The sequence below is a fragment of the Symphalangus syndactylus genome, chromosome 11 (assembly GCF_028878055.3).
Source record: "Symphalangus syndactylus isolate Jambi chromosome 11, NHGRI_mSymSyn1-v2.1_pri, whole genome shotgun sequence".
Lineage (NCBI taxonomy): Eukaryota > Metazoa > Chordata > Mammalia > Primates > Hylobatidae > Symphalangus > Symphalangus syndactylus.
The window spans coordinates 25,250,704-25,270,050 of NC_072433.2; the positions used below are offsets into that span (position 1 = coordinate 25,250,704).

Below are 19,347 nucleotides of genomic sequence, written 5' to 3' on the forward strand. Positions count from 1 at the left end.
CATTCTCATAGCATAGGGTTTAGAATTTCTAAGATTTGAGACCATATATTCAGGGGGTTTGGGTAAAAATTAACAAGCAAGGGCAGCAGATAGGAATCCCAGCAGGCCCCACACAGCCTGGGCTTCTTTGCTCCTCCAGGTCCTCCTGGCTCATTGGCTACTTGAAATCCTCTGCCCCAGGGCACTGCATTCTCCTAACTCAGCTCCCACTCCTCCTATCTCATCCTTTCCACTCTTCCACACTCCACTGGCAGCTCCAATGTGGTTGTCCCAAGACATAGCCCGGTCTCCTTGCATACCCCATCTGCCATGCCCTGGTGACCTCACCCATTCTTGTACAGGGATATAGCTCCCCCTTATGTGCTATGGACTCCTGAATTCATCTCTAGCCCCAGACTCAACACAGAATATCAAGGGTGTACATCAGCCTGCTGACTGGACATCACTCCATATATGTAGGGAAGGAATGGTAGATGCAGGTAGATGTGCCTGCACTCAGTCCCTCTGAGCACATGAGGGTGAGGCAAAGGGATTGAGTGTGAGGCAGGGATGCCACAGAGGCTGGTGATGAGAGCATTTAAACATCCACAGGCAGATGCAGTAGAAGGTTCTTACGAAAGAACCAGAATAAATCATCACCTTGGATATGGCCTACTCTACGCCATCCAAAAATAAAACCAATGGCTCTCTCTGACTTACATGATTATGAACTGTGCTTATTGCAGTAATCCAGAAAAACAACAGCCAGGCACGGTGGCTCATGCCTGTAATCCCAGCACCTTAGGAGGCCAAGGCAGGAGAGTCATTTGAGCCCAGGAGTTCAAGACCAACCTGGGCAACATAGTGAGACCTCATCTCTACCAGAACCAAAAACATTAGCTGGGCATGGTGGCACACACCTGTAGTCCCAGCTGCTCTGGAGGCTGAGGTGAGAGGATCACTTGAGCCTGGGAGGTTGAGACTGTAGTGAGCCACGATCGCACCACTGCACTCCAGCCTGCCTGACCCTGTCTCAGAAAAAGAGAAAAAAGAAAAGAAAAACAAAGTCAAATTTTTAAAACCAGACACAGGCTGCGCTGGCACTTGGAATGCTCACTCTGGACCCCTCAAATTTTCTTCTGCCCACCTCATACATCTAGCCGCCAGACAGACTCTGCACCCCCACTGAGATTTGCTGGTCAGTGGTTTCTGGTCTGGTCTCCTTACTTCTCAGGGCAGAGCAGAAAGTCTGTAAATTTCCTGAAGTTTTTAATCTACCAGTAAAACAAGTAAGGATGAGATGAGGTTCTTAGCCCACTGATGTGGTATGTTAATTTAAAGGCTTTTGTAACTACAAGGTACTGTCTCTTTTGAAAAGGACAAAAATAAACTTAAGTACTTTTTATAAACATATATTCTTATCAATTTCAGCTCTAAGTACATACTCTCATTGGAAAGTAAATTACTTTAAGAGAGCTTTCTAAAATTATTACATATAATTTCTCTTATATAAGAATCCTAGGTCTGGATTGCTATCCAGTTACCATTTTATTTTAAAAGGCAAATGTGCATGAGACCACTCTGGAAAGAGTGGCTTTGGAGAAGGAAAAAGTGAGTCCTCTAACAAGTCACTTAACTTTTGTAATTTGCAATCTCCTCTTTTCAAAAGTGAAGAAAATAATACCTACCATAAAGGATTATTGTAAAGAAAATTCTGTTTCTTTTTTTCTTTTTTTTTTTTTTTGCGAGACACAGTCTCACTGTGCCACCCAGGCTGGAGTGCAGTGGCACAATCTCAGCTCAGTGCACTTCTGCCTTCCAGGTTCAAGTGATTCTCGTGCCTCAGCCTCCCGAGCAGTTGGGATTACAGGCCCGCACCACCACACCCAGCTAATTTTTGGTTTTGGGTTTTTGTGTTTTGTTTTATTTTGTTTTGTTCAGACAGAGTCTTGTTCTGTTGCCCAGGCTGGAGTGCAGTGGTAGGATCTCAGCTCACTGCAACCTCCACCTGCCGGGTTCAAGTCATTCTCCTGCCCCAGCCTCCCAAGTAGCTGGGATTACAGGTGCCCACCATTATGCCTGGCTAATGTTTGTATTTTTAGTAGAGACAAGTTTTCATCTTGTTGACCAGGCTGGTCTCGAACTCCTGATCTCAAGTGATCCGCCTGCCTTGGCCTCCCAAAGTGTTGGGATTACAGGCGTGAGCCACGACACCCGGCCAAAATCCTGTTTCTTAAGTAAAGTGTCTAGTACAGTCTTGCAGTACAAGCTCAGTAAACATAGCAGTTATTATTATTCCCATGTCAAACAGTGGTTTTCAGGCTCCCTACTCCTGCCCCATGCACATTATAAACGGAAGTCCATGTGGGAAAAACTCCCAGGTCTGATACAATTGCCAGCAGCACAGCTTTAACTCCACATCCCTTCTCCTCTCACTCAAGAAACATCAGAAGGCACTGATTCTGACTGCAACTGAAGCTAATATAGAAAAAGTCCCTAGACTCTTTACTTTTATTTTTAAGTAAATTAGTCCCGAACCTTATTGTCTTATCATTAGTAACAAATTAAAGGGCATGCACTAATGTCTACAAGACAAGTTCCAATTATCTGAGAGGCTGTTTTCTCAGAACCAGGCATGTCATCACTTCCCTGGGAGTTGGCAGCCCCCTTTATTATGTGAGACTTGGTGGCCCGGCTCCCTGCCTCAGTTACAATCTCAAGTAACTGAAAATCTAAGGCCACATTTTCTTACTCCCTCAATCCCTGTCCTCCCACTGGTATGGTGCCCTGTCTTAGCTAACAGTTCCTAAATGTTTCATGAAGAAATATATCTGAATTCTGCCCCCACTCCCTGCACAGGGACTGGCAAATATGCATTATGGGCCAAAATCAGGTCAGATGACCTGGCTTCCAGCAACAATGTGCACAGAAGGCAAATGATTCAATAGTGCATGTCTATCCACTTGACACGACATTCTGCAGCCACTGGAAATGATGCTCTCGAAGACTCAAAGGCCACATGGAGATGGATCTAACATTAATTGAATAAATAGACCATAAAGAGAGTGTCCCGGTTCAGCCATCACACGCATGGATCCAGGCAGAAGAGGAAGGCCAAACAGTATTTCTTGCTATGAGAGGGGCATGATTCTGCATGATGTGTTTCCAAATTCTCTTCCATGTTTTTTGGCTTTTATAATGAACAGTGGGGTGATGGGGCAGGGGGAGGGAGAAGGCCCCAAGACTGGAAATTAGCCCAGGGCTTCTTCATAGGCATGTAGCCAAACTCAGCGTGCTGAACTCAGAATGAAGGGTAAGGAGCCAGACCAGGGGAAAGGATGGGTCAGCTGGAGTCCATTTAGGAATGAAATGTGGACTTGACCCAAAATAGCTGTCATGCTCAGCCTCAGAGTCTAAATTAATCCTCTTCTTAGTTTATTGACATCTATGAAATTGATTCTCACCACAGAATCACAACCCATGGCCCTAGCATTGCAGTCGATAAAGCATGACTGGGGAGGAGGTAGGAAGCATCTGCACCCAATATTCACAGAGGGGTACTGTGGTGGGCTTTTCTAAGGCCTGTGTGTTATCCTATGCATTATTAGGGAGAAAGAGAAACTTTGGTGAAGGGAGGGGGCATAGAAGGAAGAGCGGAGTATGTTAGTGGCTGGGGGAGGGAGGGCAGGTTTTGCTGCTGTCAGGTCAAATCTGACCTTGGGTACCACCTCCTCTACACTCATGCTGGAAGCCTGGCCCCACTTTAATTGAATGTGCTCCTAACCCCACTCCAACCCCACCCTGCAGATTTGGGGGGTAACAGGTGCAGCAGCAGAAGGGCCTGGATGGCTTGCTCCAGAGGGGACTCCTCATCCTAAACTTTCAAAGAAGGGAGTGAGTTTATCCCTTTGTCCTCATACTGTCTTGAGTCTGGACTTCAAAGGGCAGGAGATAAATAGCAGAACTGGTCTCAGGGAGAAAAGGGCTTTCCAGGAAGCCATCCTGGAAATTGTAACATCTAACCCCTTTCTTTCCTTGCTGCTGACCCAGACTTCACTACCCTCTCCTAAGAAAGGACACACTGCTTGGTCCCAGGAATGGGTCCCTCCCTTTGTCCTCAAGTCGTTCATTTTGAAAAGCCCAGAGAAGGGCACAGTCCAAAGGGCTCATACTCATTGCTGACAAGAGTAACTAGGACAGGCCAGTGTCAGCCCTGGGCTACACAGCCCCACCCCTCCCCAGCTGGGCTGCAACTGATCACGCTACCCTGCAGGAGTAAGGGCCTGTAGTGCCCACTGCATGAGCCCCAAGCTCCTTTTTTCTGCCCTCAAGGTCTTGCTGAGAGCAAAAACAATTATACTCCTGGAATCAATACAGGAGCCTTGAAGCACTGTGCCCCCAAACCTACCCAGATCCTTCTCAGGAAATCCAGCCCAGCACCAAGGTTTCCATAGTAGTCAGAGTGCCCTTATCACTGGGCACAGAAGCTAACTGAGATTTTCAGAACAACCCTTCTCAAGCACAGAGCACTAACCAGCCCTCATGCAGCATTGACTGGTGCCTGGCTCTGGCAGCCCCTATTACACTGAGCTTTGCAGGATCTGGCAGACAGCTAGACTGGAATGGAGCCCACTATATCCACCAAGAAAGCAGGCAGGCCTTGGCTTTGCCCACAATGGAGATTAGACCACTAGCAATCCAGCCCTGGGGCTTCCATGCACGCCACCTCAGGGTACCTGGTAGGCTAGGGCCAACTCCGAGTCTATAACCCTGCAATGGCCTAGCCCATAGCCCATGTCTGCCCTGTCTATGGCACCCAATGTATAGCCAGCAGAGAGGGGTCATCTCCCACAGCGCAGCCAGATGTAGTTACATCACTGAGACTGACTTTCCCCTGGCTTGACTAGGCTGACCTGCTCTGACCACAGTCACCATTGTCTGCTGGGATTTTTTATGTGACCATAGTTCCTAGACAGCAGAACCCAACTGGGCCTGGTCTCCTCTGGACTCTCTGCACATACTGCTGTGCATGACCATCTGTGTCCAGGTCTGCCTCCCTTCTCTAGGGCAGGGACCAAGTGTGACCTCCTCCAGCCCCTAGTTCAGGTATTGATGGAGGGTTCTGTGATGTGGGGACCTTAGGTACTGCCTCTTGCGAACATCCCAAGCTCACTTTTTCTCTTTCTTTATCAGACATGGAAAAGGGGGTTAGATGTTCCAGTTCCCAGTATGACTTCCTGGGAAGCCCTTTTCTCTCTGTGACCAGTTCTGCTATTTACCTCTTACGTTTTGAAGTCCAGACTCAAGACAGTATGAGGACACAGGGATAAACTCACCCTCCCCTTTGAAAATCCAGGATGAGAAGTCCCTTCTGGAGCAAGCTGCCCAGGCCCTTCTGCTGCTGCTCCTGCTCCCCGCAAATCTGCAGAATAGGGTGGGAGCGGGGTGAAGGATGCATTCAATTTGTAAACCAGGGTGGAGTGGCTGTTTGAGGCAGCCTGTGTGGCTCTTCTGTTCAAAGTGTTGCCTCTGGCACACTAGTCAAGGATTTGTCCTACTCTTTCTGATCATACACGGTTTATTGCTCTCTGCTTCCTAATGTCTTTTTACCATGGCCATATCTTCTTGGGAGATGCTCACAGGGCCTTTGAGCTGGAAAATCTTGGGCCATTAGCCTCTGTAAGTGAAGTCAAGTGAGTTTGTCTCCATGATGTTTATTTCCCTGCTCCAAGGATGAGGCCTTGGCTGCTCAAATACTCCAAAGCAAACATAGAAATGGGGTGTGGATGAAGGTGGACATAGCTCATGGGAAGTCTAGGACACTGACAGAGGCACAGGAAGATGCTTCCCTGTGGGTAGATCCACTAAGTGGCATGGGACCCTCCCCTCTCTGAAGTCTTCATCTTTCCTTTGCATTTCTGGGTCTCGAGCACAGGGAACAAGGGACTGGATCCTCAGGTGAACCTGTCTTGTACCTGCCCCCGCTTGCCAAGCTCCTCCCGTCCCCTCTGTCCTGCCCACTCCCTTCCTCCTTCCTTTCTCTGATTCGATGTTTCAGCTCCCACATTTGGAGGTGACTGCTCACAATGCATCAGCACCCCCCCAGTCATTTTTAACTCCCCATCCCACTCCTATGACCCAAACGTTAGATGTTACACAGTTCTCAACCCAGAATCATCCTGTTGACTTCTGCCCATAGCACCAGGGTTGTGCTGTCTGGTATGGGAGCCTCTAGCAATGTGTAACTATTTAAATATAAATAAATAAGATTAAATTAAAAATTCAGTTTCTCAGTCACCCAAGCCACACTTCAAGTGCCTGATAACCATGTGTGGCTACAGGCTACCATACTGGACAGTGTCGAAACAAAACATTTCCATCACTGCAGAAAGTTCTATTGGACAGTTGCTACCAGAGCCTCCAGATGTCTTAGGGTCCCAATTCTTTCACTAAATGCATTCATTATTCCTCCCAGTTCTTCCTTGACGTCTGGCAAGTTTGACGATACAGAAAAGTGGTAAGATCATCTTTGAAATCAGATAGACCTTAGTTTAAGGCTGGGCATGGTGTCTCACACCTTAATCCCAGCACTTTGGGAGGCTGAGGCAGGTGGATCACTTGAGGTCAGGAGTTTGAGACAAGCCTGGCCAACGTGGTGAAACCCTGTCTTTTTTGTATCTGAAAATACAAAAATTAGCCAGGCATGGTGGCACACTCCTGTAATCCCAGCTACTCGGGAGGCTGAGGCAGGAGAACCGCTCGAACCCCAGAGGTGGAGGTTGCAGTGAGCCAAGATCTCACCACTGCACTCCAGCCTGGGTGACAGAGCAAGACTCTGTCTCAAAAAAAAAAAAAAAAAAAAAAAGACCTGAGTTTAAATCTCTGATTTAAAATAGGTTGCTGAGTGGACCTAGGAAGCCTCAGCCTCCTCATGTGTAAAATGGGAATAACCATATTGACCTACGTGGATTGATGGGAGGATTAAATGAGTAAATTTAAAGTAGCTGGCAGAAAGAAGCACTCCACAAATGAGGTTATTATTGTTCTTGTTATTAATAAAAAGTTGAACAGCCCAGTGTGAGGCTGAGTCCGTATGAAATATTTACATGTGTACACACAGTCAGGGTTGGAAAATGAGTGCAGTGATAGAAACAGCAATGACTAATGTACATCTATCCCTTGGCCTCTTGGGGATATTTCTATTTTGGGTGCTATTTCCACACCATATTGATTTTAAATCAATTGTTAAGAGCTTTTCATTGTTTCACAGTTTTCAGAAGCGTGTCTCTCCCTCAGATATTCAGTAGCTCCCCCTGGCAACTTTCATCAATGAGTCACTTGTATGGAGGCCAAGCAGTAGGGACAAGCTACTAGGTCAGCCAGGAGTCAGCTCCAGGCCGCTGTGAGGAGACCCACAGAAGCTTCTTGACATGGTCATGAAGTGGTTGTCAGTGTGACAAGGGTCAGCCAGCTCACCACTCTTTGTTTTCTCTTCCTCCAGTCTCCAGTCCCCATAATGACATAATAAATGGGGTTGTCAAAGATCAAATAAGGTTATTGAATCAACATTCATTTCCTTGTGGGTACACCTGTGTCTGACATCCGTGGGGCTTGGTTCTGCATTAAGCCTTAGTAGATTCTCCATTCAAATGTTGACTAGATACCTGATCATGCAAACGTCCTATTTAGAACTATGCTATGCAACTTGCAAAAGTGGAATAGGATTATTGATACTGTAGTAGATAAGATGGCTAAAATAGAGCCTCCATTTTATTTTCACCTTTGTTGTGTCTTAAGTCTGAAGTTTATTTTCCTTGAGGAAAATCTAGCCCATCATCAGCACTAGGGATCCCTGCTTCTTTTTAAGCAAATCCACTCTCAGTGCTCCCTTAGCATCCTCCCATGGAAGCCTCTGTGCTGGGGGTACATTGTTACCTCAGAGACACACATGTGATTGACTTCCCCGCAGCATAGTGCAAGGGAGGAGGGCTGGCAAACCCAGGTGTTGTTCCTTCTGGGTGGCACACTGCTCCCTCTCTTTCAGCAGGGAATGCTTGTTCTCCAGATCCCCACCACCCAGCCCCAGCCTGGGCTGGGCCGAGGCCAGATATCTTGCTGAGTATCCCACCAGCCTCCCAGCCTGCAGATTCACCCATCCTCATTGCCTTGCAGTGCTAACAACAATCTGAAGAGCTTAGGGTCAGCATTGATGCGTCCCATGGGGCTGCCACATCCCTGCCCCTGTCATCACAGCCTCCTTGGTTTCTGCCCATCCTTCTTCTGACTCCGGTTCCTTAGGGCCCACCCCCCACCCATTGTCCTCATGGCATCCAGTGGAGTTTGCCTCCTGTGGCTGTCACTCTGCAAAAGCCAAAGACTGTCTCCAAGAGATGAGGAAGCTGGGCCCCTTTGCTCCCTCCCACTGATTATTCATGTGAAACCTTGGAATCATCCAGCTGGAGGAGACCCTCTTGGCATGCAGGGCTCTTGCCCCTGCCTTCACCCACCCCAAGCAGTCTATTTCTTTTGAATAGGGAAGATTCTCCCTCACCAGTTCCAGCCTTGACTTCAGTGCACCTCCAGAGACATCCATGCAGTTCCCTTTTGATTTCCCATATACAGAGAATTGACTATCCTTAAAGGTCTAAAGCCAGAGGTTCTAATTCTGGCCCTTGTAAGCCCTACTATCTGATAAGTGGGAGTGAGTGCCATGACTACCAACCCACAGGCACCATCCCATCAGCTGAGGCCCAGGCCTCTCTTCTACATCTTCGTGGGAGGAGATTTCTACATCTTTTATTAGGGACTGTTTTCTTAAGAACATTCTTGTGGTTTATAATATAGCCAGGCGCAGTGGCTCATACCAGCAATCCCACCATTTTGGGAGGCCAAGGCGGGCAGATCACTTGAGACCAGGAGTTCGAGACCAGCCTGAGCAACTTGGTGAAACCCTGTCTCGACCAAAAATATAAAAAATTAGCCAGGCATGGTGATGTGCACCTGTAATCCCAGCTACTCAGGAAGCTGAGGTGGGAGGATCACTTGAGCCCAGGAAGCAGAGGTTGCAGTGAACCGAGATCATGCCACTGCACTCCAGCCTGGGTCACAGAGTGAGACCCCATCTCAAAAAAAAGAGAGAACATTCTTCTGGTTTATAATAGAGTCATCAAGACAGGAACTTTGCAGGACAATGCCACAGCATCTATTGAGCATGCTGATGCCTGGAATGGCGCTGAACCATTCTGTGTGGATTCTCCCATTTCATCCCCTCAGCTGTCGTATGATGCAGCTACTATGATTACCTCCATTTTACAGATGTGAGAATTGGGGTTCCGAAGTAAAATTACTTTTCCCAGGTCACTGTGGAGTCAGGCCCAACATGACTTGAGGGCCTGACTGTTTGACCATGATCCACAGGCCCTTGCACACAGGACCAAAGCTCTGCAGGCAGTGCCCAGGAGTCACAAGGGTCTCTGCTGATGCTCATTCCCCCTGCGGCCCCTGCAGCCCCATTGTGGAGGGGCAAGTGAAGAAGGCAGAAAGGCAGACTTAATGCTGGGGCTGGGAGTTCAGGCTTCAAAGCTTCAGGATGGTATCTTTAGGATAGTTACATCCTGCCATGTATACACAGGAGCAAGGACGTGGCAGTACTCCTGGCCAAAGAGAGGATTCAGGAGAAACTGTTGTCCCCATAGCCAATGACCAGGGCAGGCTTAGCCAGGGGGCCTAGGACCCTCTGGCACCCTACAACCACCTAGGCCCCCTGGCTAAGCCTGCCCTGGCCATTGGCTAACTCCTTGGGCTTTGTGCAGGGAGGGCCTAGACTGGGCAGGTGACCTCCCCAGGCCAAGCCCTTGGTCACCTTGGGCCATGTCCACCCTCAGTGTGGACTGTTCACCCCCACTGAGGCCTCCAGACCTTCCATCTCCCCAGCACTGCTCTGCTGGGTGACATCACCCCTCCTCAGCCACTGCTCGGGTCCAGAACCACCCACATCAGCCTCCACAACTTGCTTCACTTGTGCCAGTCTGTTCTTTCATGCTCAGAGTGCCCCATGGGGTCTGGAATAGTGCCCAGCTTAGGAAGTACCTGCTGGTAGGTAAAAAATAAGGTGGTCCTAGGCTCCTTGGCTAAGCCTGAAGCAGAGATCTGGGGTTCAGGAACAAGATCACTAGGAAGAAAAAGACTCAACCCAGTTTGCTGGTGTCTTAGTTCATTTTCTGTTGCTATAACAGAACGCCTGAGACTGGGTGATTTAGAAAGAGAAAAAATGTATTTCTTACAGTTCTGGAGGCTGAGAAGCCCAAGGTCAAGGGGTCGCATCTGATGAGGGTCTTCTTGCTGTGTCATAATATGGTAGAAGATGGAGAGAGACAGAGAGTATGCCAGCTCAGATCTCTCTTCCTCTTATAAAGCCGCCAGTCCCATCGTGGAGCTCCACCCTAACTACCTTAACTAATCCTAATTACCACCCAAAGGCCTCACCTCCAAATGCCATCAATATATGAATTTGAAGATTAGGTTTCTAACACAAGAAATTTGGGGGACACATTCAAACCATAGCAGCTAGCAAGTAACTCTCTGAGGAATCCCAGGAAGCATCTTCAGCGACTCAGAGCAAGGTCACAAGAAGGGAATGATGTTTGAGATCCCTTTTGTGCCATAAAGGAGGTGACAAGGAGACCAGAAAACCTGGGTCAAAATCCTGACTGTGATGCTAACTTCAACCAATTACTTCACCTCTTTGAACCTTAGTTTCCTCAACTGTAAAATAAGGTGATACCAGTGCCTGTTCTTAGGTTGTTGTGAAGATCAGTGAGCTAATAACTTTGAAAATGACTGTGAAGCCCCCGCTGAGGACTGTGGGAAGGTTTACCATTACAACTAAAATCCGCTAAATCAGGCTGGAGCTGTATATATGTACAATGGTTAAGGAAACTGGCGCTTTTCAAGGAGACTCCAACATTTTCGCTGAAGGACCTCAGAGGTCCTCGCATTAACCTCCTCACTTTAACGAAGGAACCAGTGCAGCCCAGCCCAGAATCTCCCAGCAGCCTACATGCCACCTCTTTCTCTGCAGCAGGTACACCCAGGGGAGGCAGAAACTCGCCCACTATTCCCTGGAGGTTAAAATAAGGAGACTGCATGGGAAGCAATTTGCAGTCATCTCAGATCTGTGGCTAAGGAGAAAATTCCCTCCCCTTTTCTCCAAACCCTCAACATCATCAAACTAAACAACCCCTCAGTGGGAGGTGGAATTCTTCACCACCAGTTCTCACCTGATTGGAGGCCTCCAAGCAGCTGGGCCTGTACTGTTTTTTATTTCAACAACAGAAAAATGTTCTTTTCCTCCTCTGAGCGCTTTATTATACTCTGTTTCCTGCACATTTTTCCAGCTTTTTGCTCAGGGGCCTTATACGTCTATCTTGTCCAAGCACCTTCCCAGATCACAGCTCAAATGAGAACCAGGCCCAACATCCATGGCTTTCCCAGTTCTGTGCAAGGGAAGAGGTTAATTCAGATTCCATGATAGCCTCTGCAGAATCACAATATTTCCTCACCTAGGATAAATTCCACCTCCTTCTGAGGATTTCTGCTGTAGTTTGGTGATGCTGAGGAATATGTTATCTTATAGTTTTGGAGGTCAGAAACCCAAAATCAATTTCACTGAGCTAAAATCAAAGCATCAGCAGGCTGATATTCTTTCAGGAAGCTCTAGGGGAGAATCTGTTTTCTTCTAACTTCTAGAGCCTGCCTATATTCCTTGGCTCCTTGCTCATTCCTCCATCTTCAAAGCTTCAGCCTCTGCTTCCTTGTCATCCTCTTCTTCTGCCTTCAGCGGTCTTGCTTCCCTCTCACAAGGATCCTTGTCGTTACATTGGGCCCATCTGGATAATGCAGGCTTCTCTCCCCATCTCGAGATGCTTGACTTAATCACACCTGCAAAGTTCCTTTTGCCACATAGAGTAGCATATTCACCAGTTCTGGAGATTAGGATATGGACATCTTTCAGGGGCTACTATCAAGTCTACCATAGGCAGGCCACTGGACCCCTAAGCCTTGGTTTCATCAAGCAAGTAGGGAAGAAAAACAATGCTCACCCCTAGACTTTTTAATGGGTCTAACTCAGTGGTGCCCTGGAATGTCAATGGCTAGGAATGGAGGCCGAGCTATGAGTATCAGGCCTCATTCCCTAGCCAAGTCAGAGAGATGTGTCTGGGAGGTGGTAGAGTGAGGGAGTGGGACTTGGACTTAATTGTTTTACCGGACATGGCTTTTTCAGGTGTACTGGGGGAGTGGTTTGCACAAACACTGCCAGGTTGGTCATAAGTCTGTCCCCCTGGCTCATTGCCATGCTGGCTTTGGCCCCATTGCTTCTGGTCTCTTCATCCCCCACCCCACATACATATCTTCCTGTGCTGTCATTCCAAAGCACACATATAACCACATCTCTCCCTTTTGTGGCTCCCCCTCATCCTTGGGTGGAGGTTCAAGCTCTTTACCTTGAGTTACACAGTCTCTGCCATTCTCCACAAGCGCCAGACAGTGCCACAGCAAGCAGGTAGCAGATGTGCAAGGGCAGAGCTGGGAATGGGGGTGAAGCAGATGAGGGAGGATGGGGATACTGTGCAGATGGTGTTGCAGGGACGGGCCTGACTCCAGGGGCCCCTGTGTACAGAGGCAGTTGGTGCCGACATGCTGGTGGTCTCTGGCTGTGAACCCAGGTGGGCCAGTGAATGAGCATCAGATAGAGCCCAGCCCATCAGAGCCGTTGGCCTGGTCCTGACTCAAATGGGAGTGGCTTCTGAGTGCTGGTTATTGTTCTGAAGTCTGGAAGGACAAGAGGGGAAGTCTTTTCTCCACAAATGATTTTGGCCAAACCCCAGAGATGGAGAATGCCCACTAGGACCTGGATGAGCTGAAGGCCATAGCTTGCTGAGGGAGTGATTTGGTCTTTCTCTGCATTAGCTGAAGACATGTTGAAGTGGATTCAGGGCCCCCACCTACCTGAGTCACCACCATGAAGCTTAATTAATGCTTACAAAGTGCTCTGAGGCCTTGACTGAGAGGCCTCATGTGAACACAGAATATCCTTATTAATCACTGTGACAGCACCAAGTGAGGTGGCCTATGGGGCAGCTGCCTCCACACACAGAACAATGGATGCAGCCCAGCAGTTAAATTGCGATTTTGAAGAGCAGTCCTGATCAGATGGTTCAAAAGCAGCTTAGCTAGAGAAGGCAGGCCTGCCTAGGAGCCACTTAACTCACCTGGCCCTTATCTCCCATGCATTAAGTTGAGGCAATAAAACGCCCCTCCCTGCTGGGCAGGGATAATGGGAGGACTGTCAGGTAATGGTGAAGCATCCCTTTTAAGCCTGGGTAACCAGGCTGTTAGCCTTGCTAGAGGGAGCCAACTGGAAGATCATATAGGCTCCATATACCAGGCTGAGTGTCTTTGGACAAGTCCCTCAACTTCTCTGAACCTCAATTTCCTCATCTGCAAAGTGGGACAATAACAATCATACCTTTTTCCTTATAGGATTGCGAGGTTCAAATGAAATGGGTATGAAAGGTGCCTATAGTAATGATATTAGTAATAAGAATAATGGCCGGACATGGTGGCTCACACCTATAATCCCAGCACTTTGGGAGGCTGAGGCGGATGGATCACCTGACGTCAGGAGTTCGGTACCAGCCTGGCCAACATGGCAAAACCTGTGCATGCCTGTGGTCTCAGCTACTTGCGAGACAGGTGGGAGGATTGCTTGAGCCTAGGAGGTTGAGGCTGCAGTGAGCCAAGATCACACCACTGCACTCCAGTCTGTGTGACAAGAAAGACCCTATATCTTAAAAAAAAAAAAAAAGCAATAGCTATTCAGGATACTACATGTTCCAATAATCAGCTACTCTGATCCCCATTTTACAGATGAGGGAGCCCAAGAACAAAGTGACCTCCAAGTTCCCACAATTAGTGAGAGGTAGAGCTGGAACTCAGGCAGTCTGGCTTCAAAGTCTGTTCTCTCCCCCAATCTCTGATGCTGCCTTTATCATTAGTGTCATTATACTCATTTTAGGAGTAAGACTTCATTATGGTTGTCATCTTCATCATCATCATTACATGGGGTTCATGGAAGCTAGGCCCTGGGGCATCTGTGCTATGTTGGAGGTGAGGAGGGTTCTCCCTATTTTCCATAGGAAGGGAAGAAAGTTATTGTTGTCAAGATGGAGGTGAAGTACATGGATTTTCTCACTCACCAAAACTCTGGAGACGCAAGGAAATGTGTAACAGGATTTGAGGAAAAGCAGTCAACAGATGTTGGATGCTGCATCCCCATCCTGCCCTGCCCCTCAGGCTAGGCATTGAGGGGGACATTGTCCCCACATGTGATATACAATGAGCTGCCTGTGGGTGATAGGGCAGTAGATTCCTGGTCACCCAGCCATCACCTGTTTCTCCTGCACTGGCTGATCCCCCAAAGGAAGGTTCCAGAGACCTGACCCAAAATCCTCAGTCTTGTTAATGTACTCAATCCATGTTCCAGAACTTCAGCCAGTCCCTGCAGTGGGACCCTGGCTCAAGGGCCATCAACCTTCACTTCTTCCTGTCTCATTGGTGGCCATAGCTGCTCTGGGGCAGCTTCCTCCAAGACTCCCCGACCCTCCTAAACCAGCCTCAGAGGGTATGGTCCAGCATCCCTTACCCCTCCAGGACTAGATAGCCCAGCCAGATACTAGCTGTGGCCCCTAGCCACTACTTCTTCATCCCTCTCACTCCTCCTGAGGCCTATTTCTACAAATAGACCATACTGGGGCCTGCCCGGTACCCAGCTTTGCCCTCATGCCACACTCTCTCCATCCTGTCCTTGTCCCCTTCCTCAGCATCCTGCATTCACACCATCCCTCTCTCCCCTCTAGGAGGATACACCTAGCAGACCCATTCTAGACCCAGCATACAGAAGGTTCCCTGCTCTGGCCTTCTCATCACCCAAAAGGACAAGGAAGTCCAGACCCATCTTTAGACAAGCTGAAGACTATGGTTCAGGCCCACCTGACATTTACAAGGAGACAGAGCCAAGGGCAGGCTTACTTTAGAAATGAACAAAAGAGTTTCCCAAGCTACCTCCCATTTGAAATGGGCTTCTCTGTTCTCATATGGGATCCAAATTGGTTTGCAAGGTAATGTGTGGTATATGGGGTGCTAGTGTAGACTATAAAATGCATTGAATCCTCCTCTGCTGCCTGCAGGGGGATGTGATGTCAACATGGATGTTGTTCTTTGCCTTCCCCATTTGCCTTTTGGGGAATATGTCCCTATCAGGAAAGTGAGTCTCTCACCCTAGGAAAGCTCTCTACTTTAAAAAATTTAGTGCAATTCTTTTTATATCAGATGGTTATATTTAAAGTATTCAAAGGCCTAGATTTGCATCGTCTTAGTTAAATTACTCATCACCCATCTCTCATCTACAACCTTTTTTTTTTTTTTTTTTTCATTTTATGGAGGCTTCATTTACATAGAGTCTAAGTTTTCCTCCAGCCAAGTAGGTGCTCATTTCTCTTGTGGGTATTTGAGTCATGTATCTACCTGCCTGGATGAACTCGGTGGGCATCTACACGGGACCTTCTGCTGCTGCACACCGTCTGCTGTGAGCCGCAGGTGTCTGGGTAGGCATCTTTCTCCCATGAGAAAGTGAAACCCAACAAGCCAGAAATGCACCTTGGCTGACAGCCCACACACAACAGGAAGGGAGTGGGGGCAGATCCGGCAACATGATAGGGCACTTTCTTGAGAGCACATGATTTTTTAAAAAGTTGTTATGAATGTGTACCATTTATTGAGCACTTGATATGTACCAGGCATGTGCTTGTTGTATTTTTCTTCAGAATAATTATGTGATGCAGGCATCAGGCCCACTCCTTGGCTGAATAAACTAGGGCCTAGAGAATTTGTAACTTGGCAAATGTCCCAGAGCTGGTAACCGGCAGACAGGTCTGTCTGACACCACACCCCCATGGCTGTATGTATGTGTTTACTCATTTATACCCTACTTCATTCCACGCAGGGTTTGAGGCAGCTCAGAGGGAGCTGTGTGATATAGCAAAACAGCACAAAGAACAATAGCAAGGAAGGCACGTTAAGGGAACTCTGAAGGTACCAGCATCTTTGTCTAGTAGCGCGTAGGTCTAGGACTGGTCTCCAAGCTTCCTAGTAGCCAAAGCAAAGAAAGCCCAATCTCTTCCCCACTTGTTTGTGTTTATATCATAAACACAATCCAAACACAGACCAAAGTCCTAAAGAAGCACAATGTTTCCTAAGTCCAAGTTCAAAAATAAACAAATGTCTCTCAAGTGGCTCCTTAGAGAGGCTTGAATGCAATAAAAGAGTAACAGTAGAACAATTGAGGGGGCTTTGTCAGCAGCCCCAGCATAGCAGGGCCAGAGTGGCTCTGGAGTGGGTAAGAGGCTATCAATCAACCCAGCCCCTCTTAGCTGAGCCGTGACAGCTGTCATAGCCTGGTCTGAGTGTGTGCGGATTTGTTGATGAGTTCAGGGAAGTGAAGAAGGCAGGATCAGGCAGATGGAGAAACAGACCCAGACTGTGGGTGCAAATGAGACCTCGGCCGTTCTACAGGGAACTCAGGAGCTGAGATAGCCCCTCAGAGTTGTCCCAGATGGGGGCCAAGGGACCTGGCCTTGGTACCCCCTCCCCATCTGCCAATCATTCAGAAAGGGCTTAATTTTGAGTGAGGCAGTTTGCCTCGGCTGAGGGCAATGCCCAGGGAGGGACACAGCTGTGAGATGTCCCCAGTGCCCAGGAGATGGGTACACCAGCCCTGAAGACAGTGTCTAAGTGGGAACCACGGCAGCCACCCCAAAGAGCCCTTGGCTACAGCTTTTGTGACTGAGTGCCCTGGCAATCAGGAAGCAGCTTTCCAGCCACAGAGCTCTCCTGGGACTGAGGCATATTCCAGCGACACAGGCCTCCCACCTGGACCTGACAGGCCTCAGGACCAGCCAAGTTGTCCCTGGAATATAGCATGGCCTATGATCTGACACACCTGTGCTGTGACCCACCAGATAGATAGGGCTTGAAGCCCCAGTGGCCGCATGGGTGACAATAACTTCAGCCTGGAAACTATTGAACACTCACCTAAGGCACACCTACCTACATTCACACAGCTTCAGAAATAAAAGTGCCACAAAGCACCTGGCTTTAGCAGTATTGTTACTTCCTGGTGAACCTGCCAAGGTAAACTGTTTGCTGAGCATACAAGGACTAGGCAGAATAAGGGAACAAGTTTGATGTTGCTGTTAAGAGGGAAACTGCCAGGGTTAGAAGACAACAACGGCCTTAGATTGTGTAAGGTTTGCCAGTAACATTCTGGACAGGAGGGTCAGGAGGGATTAGGGACAAACCCAGCTGGGCGGTGGCAATGATTTGTGGAGGGAAGAGTGGGACGGGAAGTAGAAGCCTGGGACAACTCAGGGTCTGAGGCCCCAGAGAGAGGGAGATGGGAAGGGGCTGACAGGGAACAATGGGGAGACCAGGGAAGAGGGCGAGGTCTAGAGCAGGGGAAGGGGTTGGGCTCTGAGCCATGACCCATGTCAGTTTTCATTCACAGGAGTTCTCCCTGGCCTGGGCGCAGCAGGAAGCGCTGGCACACACCTGATTACAGGCACAGTGGCAGCAGCAACCTGTCACTGTCCTTCATAGAGGTCTGGTCTCAGAGTCTTGCAGAAGGCAGAATCTACAGTTCCATCCAGGTTCCATTTGGTTCTGCCCGGCTCTCCCAGCAGCCCTTGCAGCACAGATGTTGTCAGTTTGAATCTGATGTGATGAACTCTTTAAATAGCTACCCTAATGGATAATCAATCATTTCAGAGCTTTAATACTAAATCAGGCCGTTGGACACATTTGGGGGCAAAGCTGTTTGTAATGGAGCCAAAAACTGCCCTTTCTCTTTTACTTTGTGAGGCAAAGTATGTCACATTAAATACCTAAGGGTCTAGAACAAGTCTCTTGTAACCTAAAAAAAAAAAAAGCTGAAGAGGTAGACTCTTCAAGAGTCTGCAAATTACATATGAAATTTGTAGATCTTTTTAAATTAGATTCTTCATCTGAAGAGTATAATGAATAGTAAAATAGAACCTCATGTTAACATTTAAAATAAGCATCCGCTATATATATTTTTGCTATATTTTTAAAAGTCAATATTAAAATAATACAAACACAGTAGTCATGGTTACACTTTTCAGGTTACCTAAATTAAAAAGGTACTGGAAGAAAGAAATTTTAAGCCGTAGGTTAACGTTTCCGTAGACAGATCTCCTGAAAATGCCTGGGAAGCCTGCTTTGAACCTTCTGTCCAGGAAAACAAACCATCTGCAAAACTGCAGAGTTGGCTCAAACTGCAGCTAGACCCTCAGCATTGCTGAACGGGCAGAATTCCCCACAGTCTGACCCAGTGATGAGCCCGGCCTCTCAGGCATCCCCTTACTGCCTGACCCCCAAGGACTCTTGCCTCGGGGACCCACTCCACGCTGTCTAGCCACCCCTCTGCCCACTCCTTGGGTTTCTCCACAAACCCAAATGTCAGGGACTCCAGGAGCTTCTTCCTGGCCCTCTTTGGGTCTCACTCTGAACTCTCCCCATGGGATTTTATCCACTCTCTGGGTGTTACCTGTGGGATGCTCTTGCCTACTTTTCAGCCTCTGGCTTGAGTTTCTCCCTAATGGCACAGTTCATGGCCCATGTTCTCATGGATCCATCTGGATGTCCGCTAGCCACCTTAGTTGTCACCTGCCCATCTCTGACTCATCATAGATGCCCAAACCCACAGCACCCATTCCGTCTCAGATGAGGCCTCAGCATCCACCCAATGCATAAGCCAGAGGCCTGAAAAACCCCCTGCTAGGCCCACTCCCTCTCACTGTCACTGTCACACCAGTCATTGGTCCATCAGTCTTCCAGATTCATCATCTCCTGCCTGCTGTCACCATGTCCCTGGGTGAGCAAGGCCACCTCCTACCTGGCCCTGCTGCCTCTGAGCCTTCCCCTCCCGGCAGCCCATGTGGCCTTTGTAGAACACAAATCAGAGCATGTCACTCAATCTGATGTCTGCAGGATCTGGCTGCTGCCAGCCTTCCTCATCTCATGCCATGCCCTGTTGGCCAGAGCCAAGAGCCAGCACTTTCCCCTACAAGTCTTTGTGCATGCCATTCCTTCTGTTCCTGCTTGGACACAAACCAGGACATGAAGACTGGCTCCTACCTGTGGGGCCTCCCAGGCCCAGAGTCTCCCACCAGGAAATCTGACTGCCAAACCTAGCATTAGGACTGACTCCATCTCCCAAACCCCCTCCTCTAT

At 48.4% G+C, this 19,347-nt stretch overlaps 1 protein-coding gene across 4 annotated transcripts in view; it reads left to right on the forward strand.

The window, feature by feature from the left end:
• Nucleotides 1–19,347, forward strand: part of SMPD3 (sphingomyelin phosphodiesterase 3) — a 92,934-nt gene that overhangs the window by 14,932 nt on the left and 58,655 nt on the right. The window lies entirely within an intron of this gene.